The sequence below is a fragment of the Lissotriton helveticus genome, chromosome 1_1 (assembly GCF_964261635.1).
Source record: "Lissotriton helveticus chromosome 1_1, aLisHel1.1, whole genome shotgun sequence".
In the NCBI taxonomy this organism is placed as follows: Eukaryota; Metazoa; Chordata; class Amphibia; order Caudata; family Salamandridae; genus Lissotriton; species Lissotriton helveticus.
The window spans coordinates 1,239,338,388-1,239,362,446 of record NC_136057.1 but is presented as its reverse complement, the minus strand read 5'-3'; the positions used below and the strand labels follow the sequence as shown (position 1 = coordinate 1,239,362,446).

The window sequence follows — 24,059 nt, the reverse complement described above, 5'->3', positions numbered from 1 at the left end:
ACCTGTATATGCAATGCATTAGGTCTCGCATTTACGAGAGTTTAAGCTATTGGCATTGTAAATGACAATGACTATTATTTTTGTTTTTTAAAACATAAATAAAATGCATTGTTAATTACAATGCTAATAGCTTAAATTCGCGTAAATGCGAGACCTAATGCATTGCAAATGCTTGTTTACATAAGACAGTAATTTTCAAGTTAGCTGCTCACATAAATGGCGCTGCAAAAGAATCTCACAACAAACATTTCTTAAATCTCTCAAATTTGTGAGACTGTAAAGCAATTTATCGATGCCTTAGTATTGTCATGGGTTGAGGATGGAATATCCATACTGGCTGTCCGACCGCCTTACCATTCAAACAGCCCCCCCCCCCCAAAGGCAAACCTCATTCAACAGTGACAGTGATTTTAGCCACTAGTTTACCCGTATTACTACTATTCTAACAAAGCACACGTTTAGGCTAGTGTGTGTCACACTCTTTACTTCTTGAGGAGGAAGGTCACACTATTAGGCAATGATAGGCCTCTTCAGAGTACAAACAATCTTCATGAGGCAAGCAACCCTGCAGCAAGACCTCCACCTTTTGTTCCTCGTTCTCTGCTTTCACTCCCAAGATCTGGAACGACGTACCCTCGGCGCTGAGGCTGGATGCTTCCAACACCTTCAAACGCACTCCTGCTAATCAATCTATGGAGACCCTGAAGAAATGTTCCTTTATCTCCAACCACGGTCTCCTATTGTGTTTGAGCAGCACCAACATTGCAAAACGTACCCAGTTGTGATAGTCTAACATGATTTCCAATTTTTCAACGTTATGAAGCTGTTTTATACTACTTACTAACTGACATATGTGTATTGGCGTACAAATGTTTGCCCTCTCCCTCAACATGTAATCGATTACTATGTCCTCGCTATGCTAAACACCAAACGCATAATTTAATAAAATACTTCCTTGCTATTCCATGGGCTATTGCGCGATCTCGTGGTTTAGTTCGGTAGTGAACTAGTTTATAACTTGAAAACGATTTACACTGTTTTTACCATTCACAGTACATTGCATTGAGCTCATTGAAGTACGTTCCTAAGAGATTATCGTGGGGAAATATAGCTAAGAGATGGGGACATTAAACAGGCATAATTATTACTATAGATCTGACCCATGACTCATGCTAAATGTTTGACTCGACTATGAAATATAAAAGATAGATTTGATTTGCGAATATGGTTGGAGTTGACCATTTAAACAATAGTAATGGAGAAAGAAGACACACGCACACACAAACACACACATCTTCCTCCACATATGGTTGAATATTTTTTCCTTTTAATATAGTTTACAGATTCATTTTTTTTTATTCCAATTGAGATTTATAGTAGTGCAAAACGTACCATAGCTTTATTTTTTCCCGCCATTCAGATCTAACATGGTTAAAGAAAAGATTTAGCCACGGGGGGCCTGCATGGGACAGGCCCTCCTTTTTATCGGTACTCCAAGTCATAAGTATTTACCATTATATTCTGTGTTTGTTTGGTTGAGTTTCTTGTATTGTTTTCACGTTGCAATGATGGTTTCGGCAGGCAGCAGAAGTGCTCAAGTGTCATCATTATGATGGCCTGATTTCGGGCCAAATCAAAAGGACTGGCACCACATAGCCTGTGTTCAGTGCTGCTGATTTACATGGTCCTGGCATACCAATCGCAGACAGTAATTTACAATGGCCACCAGCAGATAGATCTCTGGTCTATACCATCAAGCAATAAACAAAGTATACTTTTTTTGTTAGCAGCATGTGCCCCTGCCATGTTGGCAATGGTCTGCAAGCATGACCTGCCCCCAACCTACTGTTTCCACTTCTAGCCCATATGCCATTCTTGCTAATGCGACAGACGCACATGCTACATCTCACAAAAACAGAACACATGCTATTTGTTGGGAAAAACTGTTGCAAGTTTATTCTTAATTTATTTATATGGTACACAGGTAGGTTGAACTTACGGGCGACCAGAGTGCTCAGCACTGTTTAAGACTAACCGCTGACACCCATCCTGAAACCATCAGTTATGTAGTATGTGCCATCCAATGCTTAAAAAAGATATTAAAGAAAGGTGCTCCGTGCACACCAATATTATCAAGTTCAATCTAATTTTGAAATCCTATATTTTAGTGCTGCTCCATCCGTTGCACTTGGTCAGAGTGCCTTGAAAATATAGTAACAACTGATCTGGTTGGGAAAAATCCCTTCCTATGGGATGTGCGCACTTATTTACAAGGAACCACTTGTTCCTTATCCATGTGTAGAAACCTTTAAAATAACCATGAAATCCTTTCAATAATGAGTTTCAAACTTCTTTTATTTCATTCTTTCCATAGGTTCTTCGTTTATCCACATAATTATATGTGCTTCATATGAATTCTACCCAATTCTGTACCATTTGCTGCAAAAAAATTATCTAAGTATCGACCCAGTGATTCTGAAATGGATCCACATGCTGACACTATTGGTCTGAAAGGCAGTGATGTTAAACTTTTATGCACTCTTGGTAGCATGTAAAACTGGGGACGCCTAGGATATAGATTATCCAAAAATTGATAAAAAAATTTGCTTGATCCACCCCATCGCTGATGCTTTCTTGAGAATATGTCTGAGAATCTTTTGAAATTCCGGTGTTGGATCTTTGTCAAGTTTCATGTAGATACCTTGATCTTGTACATGCTTCAACACACTATTGTAATAAAAATCAGTATTCATGGCGACTAATGCGCCCCCTTTTTCCGCCTTTTGAAAGGTAAGATTAGGGTTCTTTGCCATGTTTTGTAGGATGTTCCATTCCTTTTCCGTGAAATTTGATTTCTTAGGTTTACCAAACTTGATTTTATTACAGTCAGTTTTGACTAGACGTTCTAAAATGTCTATTGTTTTGTGCGAAGATGGTGCACGATAAGTACTTTTTTCTTAAATTCTACATACACTGTACTCACTGTGTTCTCTTCTGTCAAAGGTAGTATGCTAAAAAAAGTTTGTCTTAGAATGCGTAGAAACTTGAAGATCGCAATTTCAGTTTCAGCGATATTGCTGCTGTAAGTAGGACAAAATGATATACCTTTATTGAGAACTTGAATTTGATCTTGAGTTAGTTCTGTTCTTGATATATTAATGATTAAGTCACCTCTGTCGTGCTTCTCAATGATCTCTTTGCTTTCTCTGATTCTGTTTCTTTTGCCCTTCTGGGTTTTACTATGTTTGGTGCATTGTTCGCTGCCGGACTAATAGACAAAAACGCCGCCTTTGTTCCTTTTGATCCTTGTGCACTGCTCGCTTTCGTAGATGTGCTGGCTTCTTCAAGTAATGGTTGCCTGTTTTGCGCTACTTCAGAGTCTGAAACTACACTTTCTTGTGATGAGCTCGTCTGTGGCTTTTGTTGCCATCTTCTTTGACTGTAAACTTCTGCCCAGGTATACACTTCCTCAAGTTTATAATCAATAGTATCTCTGCGATACTTTTTTATCTTCCTTTCTCGTATCTCTCTTTCATATTTTTCGAGTTTTTTGTTGATGTCATCCAATGTCTCTTGTAGATTCTCATGTTTAATTAATTCTTCTTTGATATTAGACAATTCCTCTTCCAAATTTGTCAAAATATGAGATAATTCCTCCACGATTAATAGGATGAGATCCAAGGAACACTTATTTAATATTTGATACCATTTCTCTACAAATCTTTTGTTATTTCTATTCTACATAACATGGGCTTAAGTGCTATTCTCAAACCACGTGGAATGCGATTGTTTTTTACGATAATGAATCAATGTTGTTGCGTGAAGTCGCTTATTTATTTAGTTTTGACTTACATATTCCAGCTGTTAAAACAGAAATGGTATCAAATATTAAATAGGTGTTCCTTGGATCTCATGCTCCTAACGCTCCCACCTCTAGCCGCATTGCCATTTGTTATTCTTGCTAATGCAACAGATGGAAAATTTACATCTCACAGAAACAGACCACATTATTTGTTGGGAAATACTTTTACAAGTTTATTTATAATTAGGGCTCCCGGTTTTATGGTATTTATTTTTTTGCCATTTCCGTCTGTATTTATCCATATTTATTTTTGGGGCTTTTTTTCTGTATTTATCCGCATTTATTTTTGCTACAAGCAAAAGATGACGCTATAGCTAGTATTTTTCCACATTTATTTCAGTCCCCAAAAACACATGTGCAACTGCTTGTACACAGACACAAGAGCCGAGGGAACAACAAACTAAATGGCAACGAACTCAATACACACTGATCACAATGCAAAAGGGACACCACAAGCCAGAAGGCCGCAGAAGCTCATAAAGTATTAGTGGTGAATTAATATGGTGAAATATTAAAGTAATTTCAGTGGTGGATATGAGTCAGTTATTTGGAGAGAGAAGGATAGCAGAGGGATAAAAGGGGGAAGAAAGGTTTGCATTCATATAGCACTTGTTCCCCCTGATGGATGTTGAAGCGCTTTTTTGGCATGTAGCACGCCACTCTGGAACCCATAAAGGATTAGTGTTGAAAATTAGTATAGTAAAATATTAAGTAGTTTGAGTAGTGGATATGTTATTCAGTTATTTGGGTAGAGAAGGGTGGGTGGGGCCTTGGCACACTTTACTTTGTTATTTAAAGGTATGGTGTACCTGCTGTCTGCCTACTCGGGTTCTTTGCTCCTGAATGGGTTGGGAGCTAAATATGTATATGCAGTTTCAACTGTACTCAATCTCCCTCCCACACAAAAACTGACAAGTACAGCTATTTCCTCTAAGCAGCACCATTTCTGTATACATATGTGCCCTCTTTTGGAAAGTTCCACCAACCCCAATCTGAATCAAGATGGGCAAATTAAACTCACAAATCGCTTTTTACTGGCTTCCAGTGCAATTTGAGTGTTGCGCTTTTGGAATTTCTACAACTGATACCCAGGACATCTAGAATAGGAGCAGTAGGCATCAGATGAAAATCTATATTTGAATATACTTATAATAGTTTGAATAACTATGCAACTAACACTATTTGAATTTCAAAAGAAATGCATTCCAAGATTCCTGCGGACAAAAGGAACTGAAACCGCTCGTCCACAACTAATCTGGTCTACCTGCTCCAGGGATCCTTGCATGCTTGCGCTATCCATCAAGGCTACCCTACCCCATGATAACAGTGAGGAAAGAGAGGAGGAGCAGCAGTGTGTTGGCAGGTCGGCTAAAATGTCCCCAGTTCTGATTTGAATAGCTGACGTGGTAAGTGAAATACATCTCTCCCCACAGCCAGGCACATAGGTATAATCAACTGCACACACACACATCTTAAATGAGAGCTGCACGTGGGCAGCCATTTTTATATTTAGAAGGGATTCTTCAGAAGACCAGCAACGCAAGACCCATGGGAGACTTTGCACTTTGCCACAATACACAGCCCCATACTGAGACACACATGGAGAATGTCTCATAAACGGTATTACTTCTACAACTACTTCCCAGCGCGGACACATACTACCTGACACAGAGGCTCAACTAGAGTCAAATTTCGGGGTGGGGGCTACTGGTGGGGCTGATTCTCCTTGCAATATGCAGAGCGGAGATGCAGGGATGAAGGGGTGGGTGAAGGGGTGAGAAAACACAACAAAGCCTCGTTAGCAAATAAATGGTCTTTTAAAGACCTGTGGAGTACTGGGTGCTGCTGTGTGTGTGCCCGAGGAAACTGCCCCAGCCGGGCTGACACACACGAGGGGGGGGGCGATGCTCTTTGAGCCTAATGGCGTTGCCATTAATCTGACCCCTGAGGCCCCAGAAATACACTTGACAAACAGATGCTGAATTCAACTCTGGGATGAAGCAGGGCAGCCCGGCAAAATTTACTAGTATTTTGCCGTTTTTACATATAAATACAGACAAAGGAAACATTGTTTTCCGTCTGTATTTATATGTAAAAATCCGTTTAAACGGAAAATCGGGAGCCCTATTTATAATTAGGGCTCTCGGTTTTATGGTATTTATTTTTTCAACATTTCCGTCTGTATTTATCCATATTAATTTTTGGGCCATTTTATATGTATTTATCCATATTTATTTTGTGTTTTTTTTATAAATGAAGATGAAAAACTGTACATTTCCATATTTATTTAACTGATTGACGCACACTCATAATTTGATGTCTGTTGTGTTTTAGCTATTTCAGCTGTAAAATATTACATACCAGTATATCCACTAATAAAAACTAGCATTATACCATAAATGTATGTTGACATATGCCATTATTTAAAGAAATTCATCCTGTTTTCTAATTTCCCATGCTGTCCATATTCTCAGCTGCAGGCCTTTAATTAATCAAAGACAGCACGGAGAGTCACTTAAAAAGAGCCCAATTTTCTGTATTTATCCACTTTTAAAAATAAATGCAGACAGAAAACACGTTGTTTTCTGCCTGTGTTTATCTGTATAAATCCGTAAAAACGGTAAAGAGGGAGCCTTATTTATAATTGATTTATGCAATAAACAAGTAGGGTTAACCTATCTGTGATATGAGCATTCAGTGCTGTTTAAGACTAACTACTTACATCCATCCCGAAACCACTACAGACCCACGGGAATTACAGTGATACATGTAGTATTTGCAATCCGGTCATTAGCCATCTCCCATTGGGACTGTGTGCTTTTTGCATTAGGATCACCTGTGTAAACTGCCATGGCTCAGGGTGGCCTACCGCAACCCCAAGTATCCCCACCTGTGTAGCTCTAGGGCTGATTCAACTGCAATAAAGCGATCTCCAGGTCCACCCAATATTTTTTCATAAACACTTCATTGCCCTAGTCTGATAGGTGGACCCCATGTTGCGCAAAAATAGCTGGGTGTCCCGGTGCTGAAAGGGCCATGCCTTATGACGTTTTTTGTTAACTTCTGCATCATTGCATGCATCCTTTTGCTCAAGACATCTTCCACTGAGTGATTGGCCACCCCCCATTCACTTCCGAGGAATTGTCTCAGACCAAAATATATCACACACTGCAAGCTCCGGAACCAATCTAACTTATTTCATGGAGCAGCAAAATTCTGCCCAGTATAGTGAGGTAATCTCCTCTGAGGCAACAATCACCATCCTTGTCAGGGTGAACCAGTCACTAAATTAACTTATGCTTAACCCTCTGCTAGCTTGGCACAAAAGCAGTCAGGATTAACTTGGAGGCAATGTGTAAAGTATTTATGCAGTGCACAAACAATAATTAAGTAAAAACACAACACAAGAAATTCCAAACCAATTTAGAAGAATAGAATACATTGAATACATTAAATAATACCAGAACAACACAAGTCAAATCAGTAGCTCTTGAGAGAGTACATTTTAAAGTTTTTAGTGAAAATAGCACCAAAAAGAAGAAAGTGCCACTCGCAGTCCTCTGGTCGTACTAGACTGGGGCAAAGTCACAAGTTCAGGCAGACTATGATGGAGTGTTGGTCTGATACAGGGACTAGATTAGTCCCACTGAAAAGCTACCTACTCAAGTCTTATGCGTGTAGTTCCATTCACGTTGTAGAAGGCTGTGAGGAAGACTTCTGGTGCGAGGAAGAGGTTTTCGGTGCGAAGGGCGGTTAGAGCATCGCAGATGGTCATTGCTGTAGCATGAATACAGTCATTGCAGTCTGTCATTGCTGTAGCGTGAAGTGCGGGTCTTGTGCTGCTGGTCGTCGCGGATCATCACTGTTGGTGAGAAGAGCAGGTCTCACTGGAGCTTCATATCAGCAGTCTCCGTGGGTGGCAGACGTTCAACACAAACAGGCCAGTTGCAGTGGGGAGGAGCCCAAACTTAAGGACTTTCACCTTTTCATCCTCGAGGAGCTTCCACTCATGTCAACCAATGGTACAGGATCTGGGGACAACACCTCTTGGGGATCAAGTCTCACTCCAGCAAAGTCCAGTGGCAGAGCTCAGGCAGGTCCAGCTGCAGCTGGTCAGCTGAACAGTTGCAGGGATGCATCTGAATCTTCTTGTTTCCCTGTAGCATACACGGGCAGGTCAGCCAACTGACTTGGAGTCAATCTGGGTATCCTGGGAAAAAGCCAAGCAGGTTCCATCTCCCTTCTTCAGACAGCAAGGCAGTCATCTTGCAGCAGGGCAGTCCTCCTAAATCTTGAACAGGCCCACAAGTGTTCTGATGAGTGGCTCTGGAGGTCTGATATTTATACTTTGTGCCAGCCTTTGCGAGGGGGACTCACAGTCCTACCCCCACACCTGGTTCTGGAAAGTTCTCCCCCTCTCAAGGCTCCAACCTGCCTTGAGGCAACACAAAGCATGTCTAGCCTGGTGTCAGATTCCTTTGTATGTGCAGAAGTCAAAGCCATTTAAAGTGTAAGTGGGGCTGGGTACAACCCCTCCCCAGTCCTGTTTGGATGGCCCATCCTGTCCACACCTAATCCCTCATTGAGTCACTGTCTAGAGGCAGTACAGTGCACAAACCCCAGCAGCACAGGTTCTTGGTCACATCGATAAAGTGTTATATTGTGGAGTTTTGATCTCTTCAACCTAGATTGTAGACTTCCGTTTTTGGCAAATAAAAGTTCATCTTCACTGATCTATCTTTAAAATTTGTTTCTGCAATGAAATATCCAAGAAGTCAATGCTGTTGCCATCATGTGTAATGGCTTTCGCATCTGGTTTGTTGAGCCTTAAAACTTTAGAGGAGAAGAACTTCTCAAACATTTATTTAGGAATTATGGAGAATGACAAACCAGAATCGGCCATAACTTGAAATCAAACATCATGAACAATGAGTTGCCACACAGAGGTGGTGTAATTATGTTCCCTGCTGACAATTCAGTTTCCTTCAACATCAACACCATCCCTTTGTGTGAATCAATACCTCCACCTCCATTTCTTTCATACTTGATACTTGCTTCTGTGACTTTAGAAACTCCTTGTTGAATTTTGTCTATGTACACTTTGTCAAAATAACATACACACTTTTCTCAGGGCACTCCTTGAAGTTAGCAACATGCGAACTACTTTTTATGTCTGAAACCAAATGTTTTGATCTCCTTCTTGGGTCCATTTAAAAGTATCTGCCTTTTATTCTTGTTGGTATAGCACATTTTAGCACACTTTTTTTTCCTGTTGGTCAGTTTCTCAGTGTTAACTTGCTGAACCCATGCCACAGATTGTTTAATTGCCTTGGCAGACATGACATATTTTTCTAATGGCAATTTCCAATTACCCTTAGACAGTGTTCTTTGATAAGCCTACTTTAAGAACTGATCATGATTTCATTGCTAATCTCATAGGTGGTCTTCCCAAAACTACAGGATACAGGTAAATTGCTGAGGGCAGTTAGAAATAGGATGTAGGATAGGATAGGATGTACATTTGTAAAGCGTGATTTGCTGCCCGGAGGCGTCCAAGCGCTGGGAATACCGTGGTCCCCCCAAAGGCCCAGGAGGAAAGAAGAGTAGAAGTTAACTAGACTGAATGGAATAGAAAAGTTTTCAGCTGTTTGCGGAAAGCCAAGAGATTGGGGTTGGCTCTGAGGTGTAGCGGGAGGGCGTTCCAAGCCCTGGCGCCATTATAGGAAAACGTCCTGCCTCCGGTCCTGGATCTTTTTATTTTGGGGGCCTTTGCAAGGAAGGTCTGACTGGAGCGGAGGGTTCTGTTGGGCATGTAATGAGTGATTAAGTCCCGAGTGATTTTGGGGCCAGTTTTCCAGAAGGCCTGGTGTGCTATGCACATGGCCTTGAACAGGACTCTCTGGCGCACCGGTAGCCAATCACTTAAAAATGTCTCAGAGGACCTGAGATGCCTAAATATGATAAAAATTCATTCAAGATGGTCACAGATAATAGAAAGAGGCTGAGTGTGTCAGAAAGGCAGTCTGTTCCTCACGATACAGGCAGGAAGGTGTGGCACAATCCCCCAGACTCTTTCACAGGCAGGGAGAAGGAAGCCAACATCTTGGCGTAAATATAGTTGAAGTGGGTGAAGGATATGGGCTAGGGCTCACTGTGTCAAAAGCCAATGAACACTCCTTCCCGCAGGAAGGCTTCTGCTGGCTTCACTAAAGCGTGTGCTCACTATCCCACTCCTTTGTCATCTGAAAAATCCTCAGTGTCGTATTTGGCAAGACACTGAGAAACCAATTGAAGAGAAATCCTTCATATCGAGCCCGAGACTCTCGTTACCCGTAACCTACTGAATCTTAGCCACTGACCTAAACTTTGCATGTGGCAACTCCCTTTTTAGGTCTCGCCTAGGCAGCGCGCATGCGCTGCATAGGAAAAAGACCTTTAGCAATCGGCACTGCTTTGCGGGCAAAAACGTGCAAGCGTTGCATTGCTTTGAATGGCAACACATGCGCATTTGGCGATTCCCTTGTGGGAGCGAGCAGCAGTGCCATATGTTAGCAATTATCATGCCTTGCTGCTTGCTCCCGCAAAGGATCCGGCGCAGGCCCCCTCCTCTCGCTGCCTCATGAGGCGCGGGCTTGTTTGTTTTTGTTATAATCTATTTTTTCTCTCCAGACAACCAAAACATTTTGTTTTGTGTTGCTCTGGGCTTCTTTGTCGCCTTGAAAGATGGCCAGCTTTTGTATCTGTTATTTTATGTGAAAATAGTTTGAGTTTTTTTCTCCTGGTACTAAGATTTAAAGTATGACATATTGGCTCTCAAATTCCCTGCAGGTGTAATAGGTACTTTCCAAAGATTCCTGTTACCTATTCCTGTGACCTATCTGTGTTTGATTTGCACGAGATGATACATAAGGAATAGAGGGATGCCTTTAGCTCTAATGCACAGTAGAAAAGACCCTTTCCCAGGGATGTTCTGCAAACTGCACAGCCCAACTGCATCCCTTTATCAGTGGATTTCACCCTAAAATGGAGGTTATACAGAAACTCGCGTTTGCACGTTTCCTTCTGGGCTCAAGAGCAGACTGGCCTTTAAGGGCCAATACCCGCTTTGGTGGCTACATCAGACCTGGATCCTTTGAACCAAGTGGCCATCGCTCATTTTAAACGTGTTTCTAAAACAGCTGCATGCATACCTCTACGGCACAGCTTTCCAAACTGTGTAGCGCGACACGTTACTGTGTCGCGCCCTGTACATAGGTGTGTCGCACCAGTCAGGCCCCCTCGAGACGTGCGTTGGTGCACGTCTCGCGGATCCGTGACTAATCTCTGGTGCTGCAGGCCACTTGCGGCGACTTCCAAAGGGGAGGCAATGAATATTGATATACTGGTGCAGTTTCTAAATGCGCTCCTGTGGTCTCCGTTGTTTACGCGGTTAAGAATCCACATCAGGCATCAGGCGCGCAACACCCATTGGGCTCACCGCGCTTCACCCCGCCCCCCTCCTCCCTCGTGTGTGTCAGCCCGGGCTGCGACAGCTTCGCGGGCTGGCGTCGTCTAATTGCAGCCGCACCCAAGTACTTCACAGGTCTTTAAAACACCGTGTACTTGTAAATGAGGCTTTTGTTGTGTTTTGATCCCTTTTTACAGCCGCTCTGGTTACGGCTGGAAGAATTAGCCCCCCCCAAATCTTTTTCAGCCCCCCCCGATATTAGGCTCTAGTTGCCCACCTGATCAACACGGCATAGAATCCTTCCTAGGAAACATCTTCAGACCCTCCTGTTAATGGCTGCAACAAGGGAGAGGATGTGTCCTAACGGCTAGAGCGGCCGAGAATCCTGTGACAGAGAGCAAGGAGAATTGTAGTCGTTTGTTTTGCTTAACTTCTTTGGTCAGCGCACTCTGCACAGAAGTAGGTTTTCCTTCAATCTGGAATAGTCATCGCCCGTCAGAAGTAGGAGCGACTCACCGAGGCGAGAAAAGCCCGCCTTTTACGAAGCAGGTATCTGCTTCTAATTTCCAGAAATCACATACTTGGGCAACGTCTCGGTTGCTGGAACATGGCATCCGTACCATCGACATCAGGAAAGAAATCAGATTCATGATCTGTGCACATTGTCCAGTGCCTTGTTGTAGCCGGGCCTCGGAGTATGCTATGCACTTTATCAATCAATGTTTGTAAAATGTGCGAGATCTAAGCATAATTCATAAGTTTAATTCCGTCATCAGTGTCTTTAAATTTTTCATTTTTTTTACTTTTCTTTCTGTGATTTTGGGCAAATCACTTAATCTCCCGTTGCCTAAAATGAACGTAACACAACTGGTGCTCGTCTAAAGCGCTCTGACACCTTCGAGTTGAGTTTGCGCTATTTAAAAAAAATACATTCGAATGTGGGGTTGTGTGTGGGTGGGATATTGTGTGTGTGTGTGGGGTTGTGTATATGTGGGGTTGTGCGTGTGTATGTGGGGTTTTGTGTGTGGGTTTGTTTGTGTGTGTGGGGTTATGTGTGTGTGGGGTTGTGTGTGGGGGTTGTGTGTGTGGGGGGTTGTGTGTGTGGGTTTGTGTGTGTGGGGTTGTGTGTATGGGGTTGTGTGTGTGGGGGTGTGTGTGGGGTTGTGTGTTACACAGTTAGGGGCCTATTTACATGTCCCTTGTGCCGCCGGTGCATCAATTTAACCATGCAAACCACCCCCCTTAGGTGGTTCGGGCTCGATCGCTGCGCTCGCTCGCGTTACCGTGTCCCTGAATTTTTTTTCGCAAAAAGGTGTGTCACCAACATGAAAAGTTTGGAAAGCTGTGCTCTACGGGGTAGCTCCACAAGTCGACCGCACATTGTGCTTATTATCTCCCTGCTTGCTTGTATATTTGTTTAGGCTTTGAATGGTCGCCGTACTACCGCCTGGTTGGGGGTAGGTGGCAGTGGCGTTGCAAAGCATGAACCCCCAACGCAAGCATTAAATTTGTCTCACCTGACTACAGATTGGGTAGTAATAAAATATAATTTTAGTCCAGTGGACCCTTCCACCCCAGGGCCCTGGTGCCACTGCATCTTCTGAAATGACAGCTGTCCCTTGTTTGGTGGGAGCTGTCACCCCAGTGCATACAAGCTACCGCGGCCTACATTTTTGCCACTACGTTAATTGAATCAGCACGGCGAACGTGACACGCTCATTAGCATGGGTTGTAGGTATCATGTGTGGGGGGGCTCACATTAAGCCGCCAAAAGCGGCCCCTCCATCAGGTCAGCGATGCAGACGTGTTTGGCGCGCGCACAACGTGACGCAGGCCCAAGCCCCCGGCGCCTCAACATGGCATAGAATCCTTCCTAGGAAACATCTTCAGACCCTCCTGTTAATGGCTGTAACAAGGGAGAGGATGTGTCCTAATGGCTAGAGCGGCCGAGAATCCTGTGACAGAGAGCAAGGAGAATTGTAGTCGTTTGTTTTGCTTAACTTCTTTGGTCAGCGCACTCTGCACAGAAGTAGGTTTTCCTTCAATCTGGAATAGTCATCGCCCGTCAGAAGTAGGAGCGACTCACCGAGGCGAGAAAAGCCCGCCTTTTACAAAGCAGGTATCTGCTTCTAATTTCCAGAAATCACGTACTTGGGCAACGTCTCGGTTGCTGGAACATGGCATCCGTACCATCGACATCAGGAAAGAAATCAGATTCATGATCTGTGCACATTGTCCAGTGCCTTGTTGTAGCCGGGCGTCGGAGTATGCTATGCACTTTATCAATCAATTTTTGTAAAATGTGCGAGATCTAAGCATAATTCATAAGTTTAATTCCGTCATCAGTGTCTTTAATTTTTTTATTTTTTTTTTACTTTTCTTTCTGTGATTTTGGGCAAATCACCTAATCTACCGTTGCCTAACATGAATGTAACACAACTGGTGCTCGTGTAAAGCGCTCTGACACCTTCGAGTCGAGTTTGCGCTATATAAAAAAAATACATTAGAATGTGGGGTTGTGTGTGGGTGGGATATTGTGTGTGTGTGTGGGGTTGTGTATATGTGGGGTTGTGCATGTGTGATTGTGTGTGTGTGGGGGGTTATGTGTGTGTGGGGTTGTGTGTGGGGGTTGTGTGTGTGGGGGGTTGTGTGTGGGGGGTTGTGTGTGTGGGTTTGTGTGTGTGTGGGGTTGTGTGTATGGGGTTGTGTGTGTGGAGGTGTGTGTGGGGTTGTGTGTTACACAGTTAGGGGCATATTTACATGTCCCTTGTGCCGCCGGTGCATCAATTTAACCATGTAAACCACCCCCCTTAGGTGGTTCAGGCTCGCTCGCTCGCGTTACCGTGTCCCTGAATTTTTTTACGCAAAAAGGTGTGTCACCAACATGAAAAGTTTGGAAAGCTGTGCTCTACGGGGTAGCTCCACAAGTCGACCGCACAATGTGATTATTATCTCCCTGCTTGCTTGTATATTTGTTCAGGCTTTGAATGGTCGCGTACTACCGCCTGGTTGGGGGTAGGTGGCAGTGGCGTTGCAAAGCATGAACCCCCAACGCAAGCATTAAATTTGTCTCACCTGACTACAGATTGGGTAGTAATAAAATATAATTTTAGTCCAGTGGACCCTTCCACCCCAGGGCCCTGGTGCCACTGCATCTTCTGAAATGACAGCTGTCCCATGTTTGGTGGGAGCTGTCACCCCAGTGCATAAACTCCAGGTTGTACAGAACTCAGCTGCGCGCTTGTTGCGCAATGTTCCACGGAGAACGTCCGCAATGCAAGCTTTGCGTGACCTCCATTGGCTAAAAATTTCTGATCGTGTGGTCTTTAAAACTCTGTGCTTTCTATTTAAGATTCGTCAGGGTTCTGCTCCCAGCTACTTGCTCAATCTTGCCCAGCCATATCAGCCTGGCCGCTCTCTTAGGTCATCCAACAACAACAATCTTGTGATTCCTAGGATTCGATTGACAAAAATGGGAGGCCGCTCATTCGCATATCTGGGACCCAAGATGTGGAATGCTCTCCCGCTGGCGCTAAAAACAGAAACCAGCCTTTCTGTTTTCCGTAAAAAACTTAAAGACTTTTTTGTTTTAAATTCCTTAATTCTGTTTTTATCTTCAGCCACTGCTTGTTTTCTTCTCTAGTCTGTCCCTGGCGCCGGGAAACCCATTGCGGGTAGCTGTGCGCAATATAAGTTCAATAAAATAAATAAAAAAAATTAAAAATACAAGCTACCACGGCCTACATTTTTGCCACTACGTTAATTGAATCAGCACGGCGAACGTGACAAGCTCATTAGCATGGGTTGTAGGTATCATGTGTGGGGGGCTCACATTAAGCCGCCAAAAGCGGCCCCTCCATCAGGTCAGCGCTGCAGAAGTGTTTGGCGCGCGCACAACGTGACGCAGGCCCAAGCCCCGGCGCTGGAGAAGTTAACAGACACCCTGAGCGGTGCTGATCTTCGGGCTTTGGAGAGCCTTAATCTGTAAGCTTGATTACCCCCTGGCCCTCAGTCACCCGCCCGCGCGCGCGCCACTGTTGTACGGCTGCATTAGTGGCATCCTGCCCAGCGGAGGCTTTAGGGAAATTGGTCAGAAAGAAAGGCAGGACGACGGGCACCGGCTTCTGCCGCCACACGGGGGGGGCATGAATGCTGCGCTGCCTGGCAGCCCTAGCCAGGCCTGGTGGTAAAGGTGGCAGGCCTGACTGCAAAATTACAGGTTACATTTCACGTTCTACTCATGTAAAGGGTTATCTGCGACTGGCAGTGCTGTGGCGTCCCTTCGAATCACCCGAGCTGTGCTGGATGCACGACCGTCATACCAGTGGCGGTGGCGTCATGCCCGCCATGTCTGTGTGCATTGGCATTAAGGGCGATGACTGCTTGTAGGTCTTGTGTAGAGAAGGGCTCTGCGAGGAGGTCTTGGTGCTCGCTGGTCACCAATGACTGCTGTATGACCGAGGCAGAATCCGCAGAAATCATGTCAGATGGTATGACAAGCGTGGTCATTCACGGATTACATTTGTTATTCAAAGGAACATGAATTCTATCATGTGGGCAATGTCTATTACGATGTCAGAGCACTTTACAAAATAGAACAATATATTAACAACACAAATTAATTTACGATGTAGAGTGGTCAGAAAACATGATTGTTTTAATTACTGACGTTGGTTCTGTAGCATATTAGAAATGTAAAATGAGAACTTTAGGAGCGGCTTTTTGTACGTAAACAGCGGATGCTTATAGTACCATCATGGCAACAGGCCCCCACCCCTCTTAGCATGCATCCCGCAAACAAATACACTCCATACAAGTGTTAACTTGGGAAAAACTGCTGCAGGTTTATTACACACAACGTTATGTAATCATTGTGGGTTAGCTTACGGGCGATCCAAGGGCAGGCAGCATTCTCGCCACCTGCCCACCTGATGAGCCAAGCAGCACTGTGGCGAACCACCTATGTACTGCCCCTTCTGGTAATCCCTTCCAGGATCACCTGACCATCGGTCCCTTGTACTCACACCCCTTTTGGGGTGGAGCGTAGCTAGGCAAGCCCCCGGTTGTTCAGGCCCACAACCGCCCGAAGGACCAACGGGGCGCCGACACGGTTTCCAGGAACCTGCCATGAGGCTCCTGGGCTCTGGCTCTGGCACCCCTATGTGGCGTGCTGAGGTACCCTTCTGTACCCATATGCTTCCAAATCGCCCTGTAACTTCTCCTACAACAAAAAAAGTAAAACATTAAAACGTTTTTGCCATATCCCTTACTCAGACACGCTGGGAAAGCGGTAGGGTGGGAGATAGCGTGTCCACTCCCGAGGCATCCACGGCGCGTCCGATGCATCAAAGAGGCTGGGGAAATGGCGAGGGGGGCTTAAGTACGCTTTGCCCTGCCTGATGCACCAGACGTGACGTAGCTCCCTACGACCCCCGACGAGACTCCACCTCTCGGCACCCCCCCTTGAGGACAAGAAGGAGGGGAAAGGGGGGAGCGGGGGAAGCCCAATGGCACTAACGGGCCGCCCTCTTGAGCGGCCCCCTACGGTGGCCTGGGGCAGCCACATAATACCATTATAGCAACAGGCCCCCACCCCTCTTAGCATGCATCACGCAAATAAATACACTCCACACAAGTGTTCACTTGGGAAAAACTGCTGCAGGTTTATTACATTCAACGTTATGTAATCATTGGGGGTTAGCTTACGGGCGATCCAAGGGCAGGCAGTATTCTCGCCACCTGCCCACCTGATGAGCCAAGCAGCACTGTGGCGAACCACCTATGTACTGCCCCTTCTGGTAATCCCTTCCAGGATCACCTGACCATTGGTCCCTTGTACTCACACCCCTTTCGGGGCGTAGCGTAGCTAGGCAAGCCCCCGGTTGTTCAGGCCCACAACCGCCCGAAGGACCAACGGGGCGCCGACACGGTTTCCAGGAACCTGCCATGAGGCTCCTGGGCTCTGGAACCCCTATGTGCCGTGCTGAGGTACCCATCTGTACCCATATGCTTCCAGATCGCCCTGTAATTCCTACACAGCCCTGGAGGCGGCCACCGTCGCCGCCAGGGCCCCCAGTAAACCATTCTTGTCCTTTCCTGCACCCCTTCTGCGCTAAAGATTCCTGTAAGGCTAACAGGAATGTCCATCACTAGGCATAAGAGACCATGAGCAAGGCTGCCCTCCAGCACTTGCCCAGCATCCCTTATTCATTATGGGAATTTCACCCGCTCAGCTCCCTCTGGTGAAGCCCCCTAGGCATACCAGCTTAGAGAATCTGTCTGATACGATACAGGGCGCACTGTCTGTAATATGGTGCCTAACATTTGATGTGGGGGATGCCACACACCGCCTGGGTAATCTGAAACTCAAGGAGCGCACCATTTTCCCCCAGGTGTACCTCTAAATGGGACTGGCTCCACCCCGCTGTAACGCTCCTAATGGGTAAATGCGACCCAGGATGACTTTAAACCAACAGCTTGGTGTGCCCATTGTGCTTGGCGCCTTGTTACCCCATTATTGGGACGGCAGCACACTAGGTTGGCTGACCGCATCCCCACCAAGCATGGTCAGTGTCGGAAACCCAGGTTCCCAGTTTCATGCTCGCTGCAGCACACTTCCCGTGTGTCCGCCGGGAGGTACCACAAACTGCATTGGTCATGAGAACATAAGAAGCACCCTAGTCTCGCCTGGGCATGCCTCTAAATGGTAGTGGCTTCACACAGCTGTAAGGCCAGAGACCTACCTCTTAGATCTATTAACTGGTTCTTGCTACTTGGCACCCTAGTGGTTGAAGCTCTGTGATTGAGCAGCGCAGAGCTGCTGAAGAGCTGGAGTCTGTTACCCACTTGCTGGTACTTCTCTACCGCTAGCTGCCCTTACTTGGATAGAAATAATGCTGGATGCTTCCTAAGGTCTGTAGACTTAATGCTCCCACCAATTTTGACCCCATTGCTTGGGGAAGACCCAGGTAGTAATCGGGCCCTTCATGGGACAGCTACCCCAGCGAAGACTATCACTGTATTTGGGACACCAGGGCAGAAGATGCCCCTTCAAGTCTCAGGCTCTAACCCGCAGAAGTAGAATCCAGAGGGCAGGCCAGTCTGTGGGAACCAGATGTGAACTTTCAGTGCAAATCCCTGCCCCTTCCTGAAATTGAAAATGCCGAAGTCAATAATACCCTGTCGCCATATGGCTCTAACGTTGTGTTACCAAACTTCAATGCACCGCTGCACACCTGTTAGATGACACTTACACCACCCGCCTGCTGCCCTGACTAAAGCGCAGGTGAATAAGCCTCAACTGCAGCGGCCTGAAACCTGCCCATGGGGCAGAGGGATGCCCCCCAGTGTATATCTGGACATGTCTCTATATGGTGCCAGCCGATGTACCTCATAAAGTTCCTTGTAGACAATTGCCCTATGCAGCCACAGCCTTTCGCAGGGCCTCATTGTGCATACGATTCTAGGGTGACTACGTCCTAAAGGGCCCCCTTACCTGGATGATCCCCAGTACCAGGGTACCGACTGATGGCCAAATGATGCGACAGCCAATGAACACGGTGCAATTTTACACTATCTCATGCCCTGCAAGGCCGCTCGGTGTGCCACTTTGCCTAAACCAAGGCAAGGGTGGATCACCCCCTCCTTATAGCCTGCAAACCCATCCGTCATCTGCACTGACGGATGCTGTGTTGGCACCTCCTGGATCCATGGTCAATGCATATGCATGTAGGCGACCCATACGGTGGCATTTTGCATAAGCTTAGTGTGCCACCGGCTGGCATTTCGCAGTTTGTTCTTGCCTCCAGCTGTATACTGCACAATGACACTATACCTGCAATACATCACTACCAATGTATTAAACCTGCTTGTTTAGTTGCATAGGGTAAATTAGGCCCTAATTTAAGCTTTGTTGCATCGCGCATTGAGAATGCTCCATTCTATAATGGTGGATCTGTCCCTCTTACTGTGTTGACCATTGAATAAAATGTCTCAAATCACTCGAAAGCAAGTTGAACCGCAAATGAGATCATTACCACTAAGCAGCCTCACATCACGAATCAACTGAGATCCTGTACCGCCCCATGAAGAAGCTAAATGTGTGTAAAACCAAGCGTCGCCAAACGAAACCTCTAGAAGCAGTCTATCAGGGAATCGTAGAGACCACTGGAGTCCTATCGGACCCTCAGTACTTCCGCAACAGCCAGACAGGTCACCTGCTTGCATGCCAGGAGCTGAAACCAGAATGCGGTAGCAGGTTTGAAAATATAATGGCAGTGCACAAACTCACATAGGAGACAAAATTGGCTTGTGCCGGCATCCGCCCCACAATAGGCTATCCCTTTTATTCAACCATGGTGCTTACAACTATCTGGAAAATCATGGAGGAAGCTACATCTATCCTTAACCTGGCAATTTTCAGCGGCACCACACAGCTCGGTACCCGTGATGCAGAAGTCAACAACACTGGAGCTCCAAGGCCCAAACTGGTAAAACCAGGCACACAACCTTCCCTCAATTACCAGAGGAGGGCTCTGTACATATTATGCTTCTGGCGCAAAACACATCAACCCCACTTTGCAGCACCCAGCAGCGGACTTTGCAGCAATCTAGTGATAAGATTATCGCCATGTTTCCAACTTCTCCACAGCATCCAACCTTGTAGGAGCGCTACACGGAGTAGTAGGGTCGATGGAGGACTAAAGTATTACAGCCAATTAAGTGCAGTCAGAACCCTTCACATCGGGCATTGAAGAACTGCACTGTGTCACTTAAAGCCGTTCCAAACCAGTGCCCCCAATGATTTGGCCCAGGGCAGCTGTTAGTACCGCAGCAGTGCTGTTGCTTACAAGGAGCTGCACTCCTGACCTCAAACCCCCAGGAAGCCTTTTTTCGCGTCAGTGCCCCAGCACCTGTGTTAAGGGATGCAGTGCCTTGCCTGGTGCACATCCCCTGCCACTCCCAAGCCAGACAGTCGATCCTCAAACCAGCATAGGCACCCAGGTTGGGTAAGGAGGAAAATAAACCCTTTCTAAAAGTGGTATTTTCAAGCACACAATATAAAAACCCTTCCCAGTTCTTTCTCTTTCAGAATCTCTTTGCAACACTTTTTTGACTTCTCCCACCCTAATGTGTCCTGTCTCTGGGATTTTGAAACCTTTCTCAAAGCTGTCATATAGTAAGTGTGTGTCTGTTTTATTGTCATATTGATTAGCTAGCTGCCTTAGCCAGTGTGTATTGATGGAAGAACGGGTTAGTTGAAAGCCACCCATGCCTTTTGGGTCCTAGCATCCTCTAGGCTATTTTCTTCTCTCCTTCTCTTCCTTCTTTCTCTCCCTGTCACCTCTATCTTTTCTGCAGTTGGATGTTGGGTGCCCCCTCCACCACAGTGCATGCATGCCTGTACTCACATGCTGGACCCCAGGTGCATTCAACCCTGTCATATTTGAAACCTATCGCTGAAGAGCCCTTCCCTGGTGACCCCCTTTTCCAACTTGAAAAGAGTTTTTGCCTAAATAATTCCACTTTTCTTAATGCTCCCTGAAGTGGCCCTCCCAAAAGGACTGTTGGAGTTTCCCTGACTAGGACTGGTCTTCCCTGCTACCAAGATCTTATGCATGTAGCCTGACATGTCCTCTTCGTCCCAGTCCATGTCTGGGTGCGCCCGCATTTTTAGCCTAAAAATCATTGTCGTCTGCTCTTAGTTCAATGTCTTTTCTGTCGCCTTCTTGCTGCCCTCCCTTGAAATACATTGGCATTTTATTGGCTCTTCTCTCACTCCACTCTCCTGTGGGGAGTCCTCCCATCACTCATCACTTTCCCCACTGTCACTGGGTTCTTCAGGGCTGCACCCATTCTGCTCCCCTCTCAGCTGCCTCATCAACCATTCTTTGTCATGCATGGCTGCTTCCTCTCTCGCTGACCTGCTGATTTCATTGATCTCTTCTTGCTGTGTGCTACTGCCTGTCTCCACCTACCTTCTAACGTTACTGCTTCCAACTTTTATGCAGGTGGGTCACATCACCAGCAACTGGCTATCCTTGCTGCTCTGCATGTGTCTTTAATGTCTTGTAAGTCCTATTTTACTTAAACTGCCTGGGTCGCGACACCCCTCCTCCCATGGACTGTCTCCTCTTGCACTCTGGTGGCATCTTCTGCTGCCAAGTGGTGTGAACTGTTTGTTTGTGCTCCATTTATTTCCCTACAAAATGCTGGGAGCTGCTGCTCTGAAATGACCCTGTTTTGTGCTTGTCTCTTCTTACGATGCTCAAGGGGTCACTCACCTAGCCCAGTGGCCCCCCTTTCGAGTTGCATGGGCCTTCTTGAGCTCTTGACTAAGTTCTAATGGTTCACAATGCGCTGGGCTGTAAATGTTCCAAAATCCTTTCACTTTTATTCGCTGCGTGTCGAAGACAAGCCTGGTACCAAGGGGTCCCTGTTCCCCAATGTAGCTGCCACCATCTTTGCACGTATTTCTTGATACTTGAGGAGCGACAGTTACCAGCGCAGTGCACATTCACTGTTTCTGGCTCTGACGCTTATTGCTCAATATCTGCAGCATTTAACCACCTACTGGCTCCAAACCTGTGGCCTAGGTCAGTAGGCAAGGCCTAAGGGCGAAAAACAGGTTTGCACACATTATAATGGTGTCGGCTTAGGCCACGAGCAACCTTAAGCCCCATTATTTATATCATCGGGCCACGCCAATCCCTCTGATTGCAAAGTGGATACAAAGTATTGTAGAGACTAGGTTGCTCTCTATATTGCTCTGTTAGTGACAAAGCGCAAACATTAATATAGCGGCCTTTCAGCTGCAAATGATATCATCGTCAGAGACCCATGTATTGTCAAAAGGTTGTGATGTATCTACTCTCTGGGGCAAGTTCAAGCTGGTTGTATCCAGAATTAAGGTCCAACTGGGAAAACAACTTGCCCCATTGAGATCCACCACTATGTCACCCATCGTTGGAGTTATATGCCTTTCTCTGCAGATGGCTCAGTTAAGAAGCCTCATGTCAGCACTGCTTTTCTACTTCCTGCAGCTCCAGCTCGACCACCGACCTAAGATGGAATTGCACTCATCGGTGCCTTAGGGCAGTGCGTTTGATGACGTTATCTATATGCAGCTTGATCTGCTGCCCCTTCAACTTGCCAAGATCCTGGAACAGTTGTAAGAACTCCTCCAACAGCGCAAATGTGTGGGTCTTGTATATCTGCCTCACAAAAAAGACCAACTCCAGAACTTCTGCTGTGCAGCATCTGAGTAGAGTGCCTTTCCTACCCTTCGTTATGTCAAAGTTCGCTCTGGTGAATCGATCTTCGCATAGGACATCCACCTCAATTGTTTGTCGCAGGAGTAGTGGTCTGGTTCTGCCATAGGTGTAGATCTTTGCACAACTGGGTGTTAGGGGAAGACAGGCACAAGCTTCTCAAACGGTTACGTGTCCATCACATTCACAGATGCACCTGTGTCTAGGGGGCCACCAGTAGAATGTCTTTCACCTGAACAGTGCACATAGGACGGGTCGCCTCTTGTGGCAAGTTTGTTCTGCAAAAGAAAGCACGAAGATATCATCTTTTTCGTCAGTCTATTGAGTGCCTGGTCCCTGATGGGGGAACGCCTCAGTGTCCGCAGTGTCTTCTTTCGTGAGCTGACGCAGTGTGGCAGTATTTCTTTTCGAGTACTCACTCCCAGGTCAAGATCTCCTGCCTCTGCACAACTTTGTGAAGTGGTTGACCTTCCCACACTCCAAGCAGACCTTTCCTGTGACATGGCACACCCCTGGGTTCTTGTGCTCTAGGCCACAGTTGCTGCAGCTTCCGCTCGGTGACCATGTGCTCCCTCTCAGCTGCACAGGCGCTGGATACTTCTGTACTACATCAATTTGCTCTTCCTTCTCACTTGGCACCTTCAGTGCAGCTGTGGCGGATGCAGATTTTCCCAGAGCTGGTTCCATCTCTTCGGTGCAACTGTTTGATAGCTCATACAAGGGTGCCAGGATCAAGATCTCGTCAAGCGAGATGCTGCGTTGTTTGAGTATGTCATCGCAGTGTCGCTGACTTACAGCCTTGTATTATCTGTGCAATTATCTCCTCATGCTGGTTGACCCCAGTGCACGTGCGGGCTAATTTTTGAAGGCGGGCACCGAACATATTGACAGACTCAGCCTCTGACTGTTTAGCTTCATGCAGCTTGAAGCATTCGTAGTCTGGATTAAGCTGCGTATCAAAATGCCTCTTCAGGGTGATAACAGCCTTGTTGTAGTCAGAATCATCCCCCGTATCCAGCAGGGTCTTGCATAGTTCAAACAGTTATACAGTTAATCACCCCAAAATGCATCAACAGTGACCTCTTCATCGTGCCCTCGGTGTCCCTCATATGGCAAAATTAGTGTTGTAGCCGCCCAATCCACGACCTCCACCTAGGCGCCGCTATGGCGGGACCCGACAGTTGGCATGAACGGTGATAATGGGGTGATACAGAGGAATGCGCATAAGGGGCCGGAGGGGGGCATGCAGGTAGCTGTTGCGGTTACTCATTAATGATGCTTGAATGCACTATGGGTAATGTAGTTCTCCTTATGCTGGCTACACTGCACAGTGCTTGACTGATTGGGGGACAGGTGCACCATCAGGAGTACTGAGACAGTTCACAGCTTCAGCGCAGGACTGCAGAGACAACAGGAATACCTGCTTTTGTCTCTCCCCAGGGCAGAGGCAGCCTTATAGCTCCTAGCATATCAGCACAGG

General features: G+C 46.1%; 1 pseudogene; it reads right to left on the bottom strand.

The window, feature by feature from the left end:
- The window catches only part of LOC144763759 (uncharacterized), a 94,123-nt pseudogene that overhangs the window by 46,049 nt on the left and 24,015 nt on the right, over nucleotides 1-24,059 (bottom strand).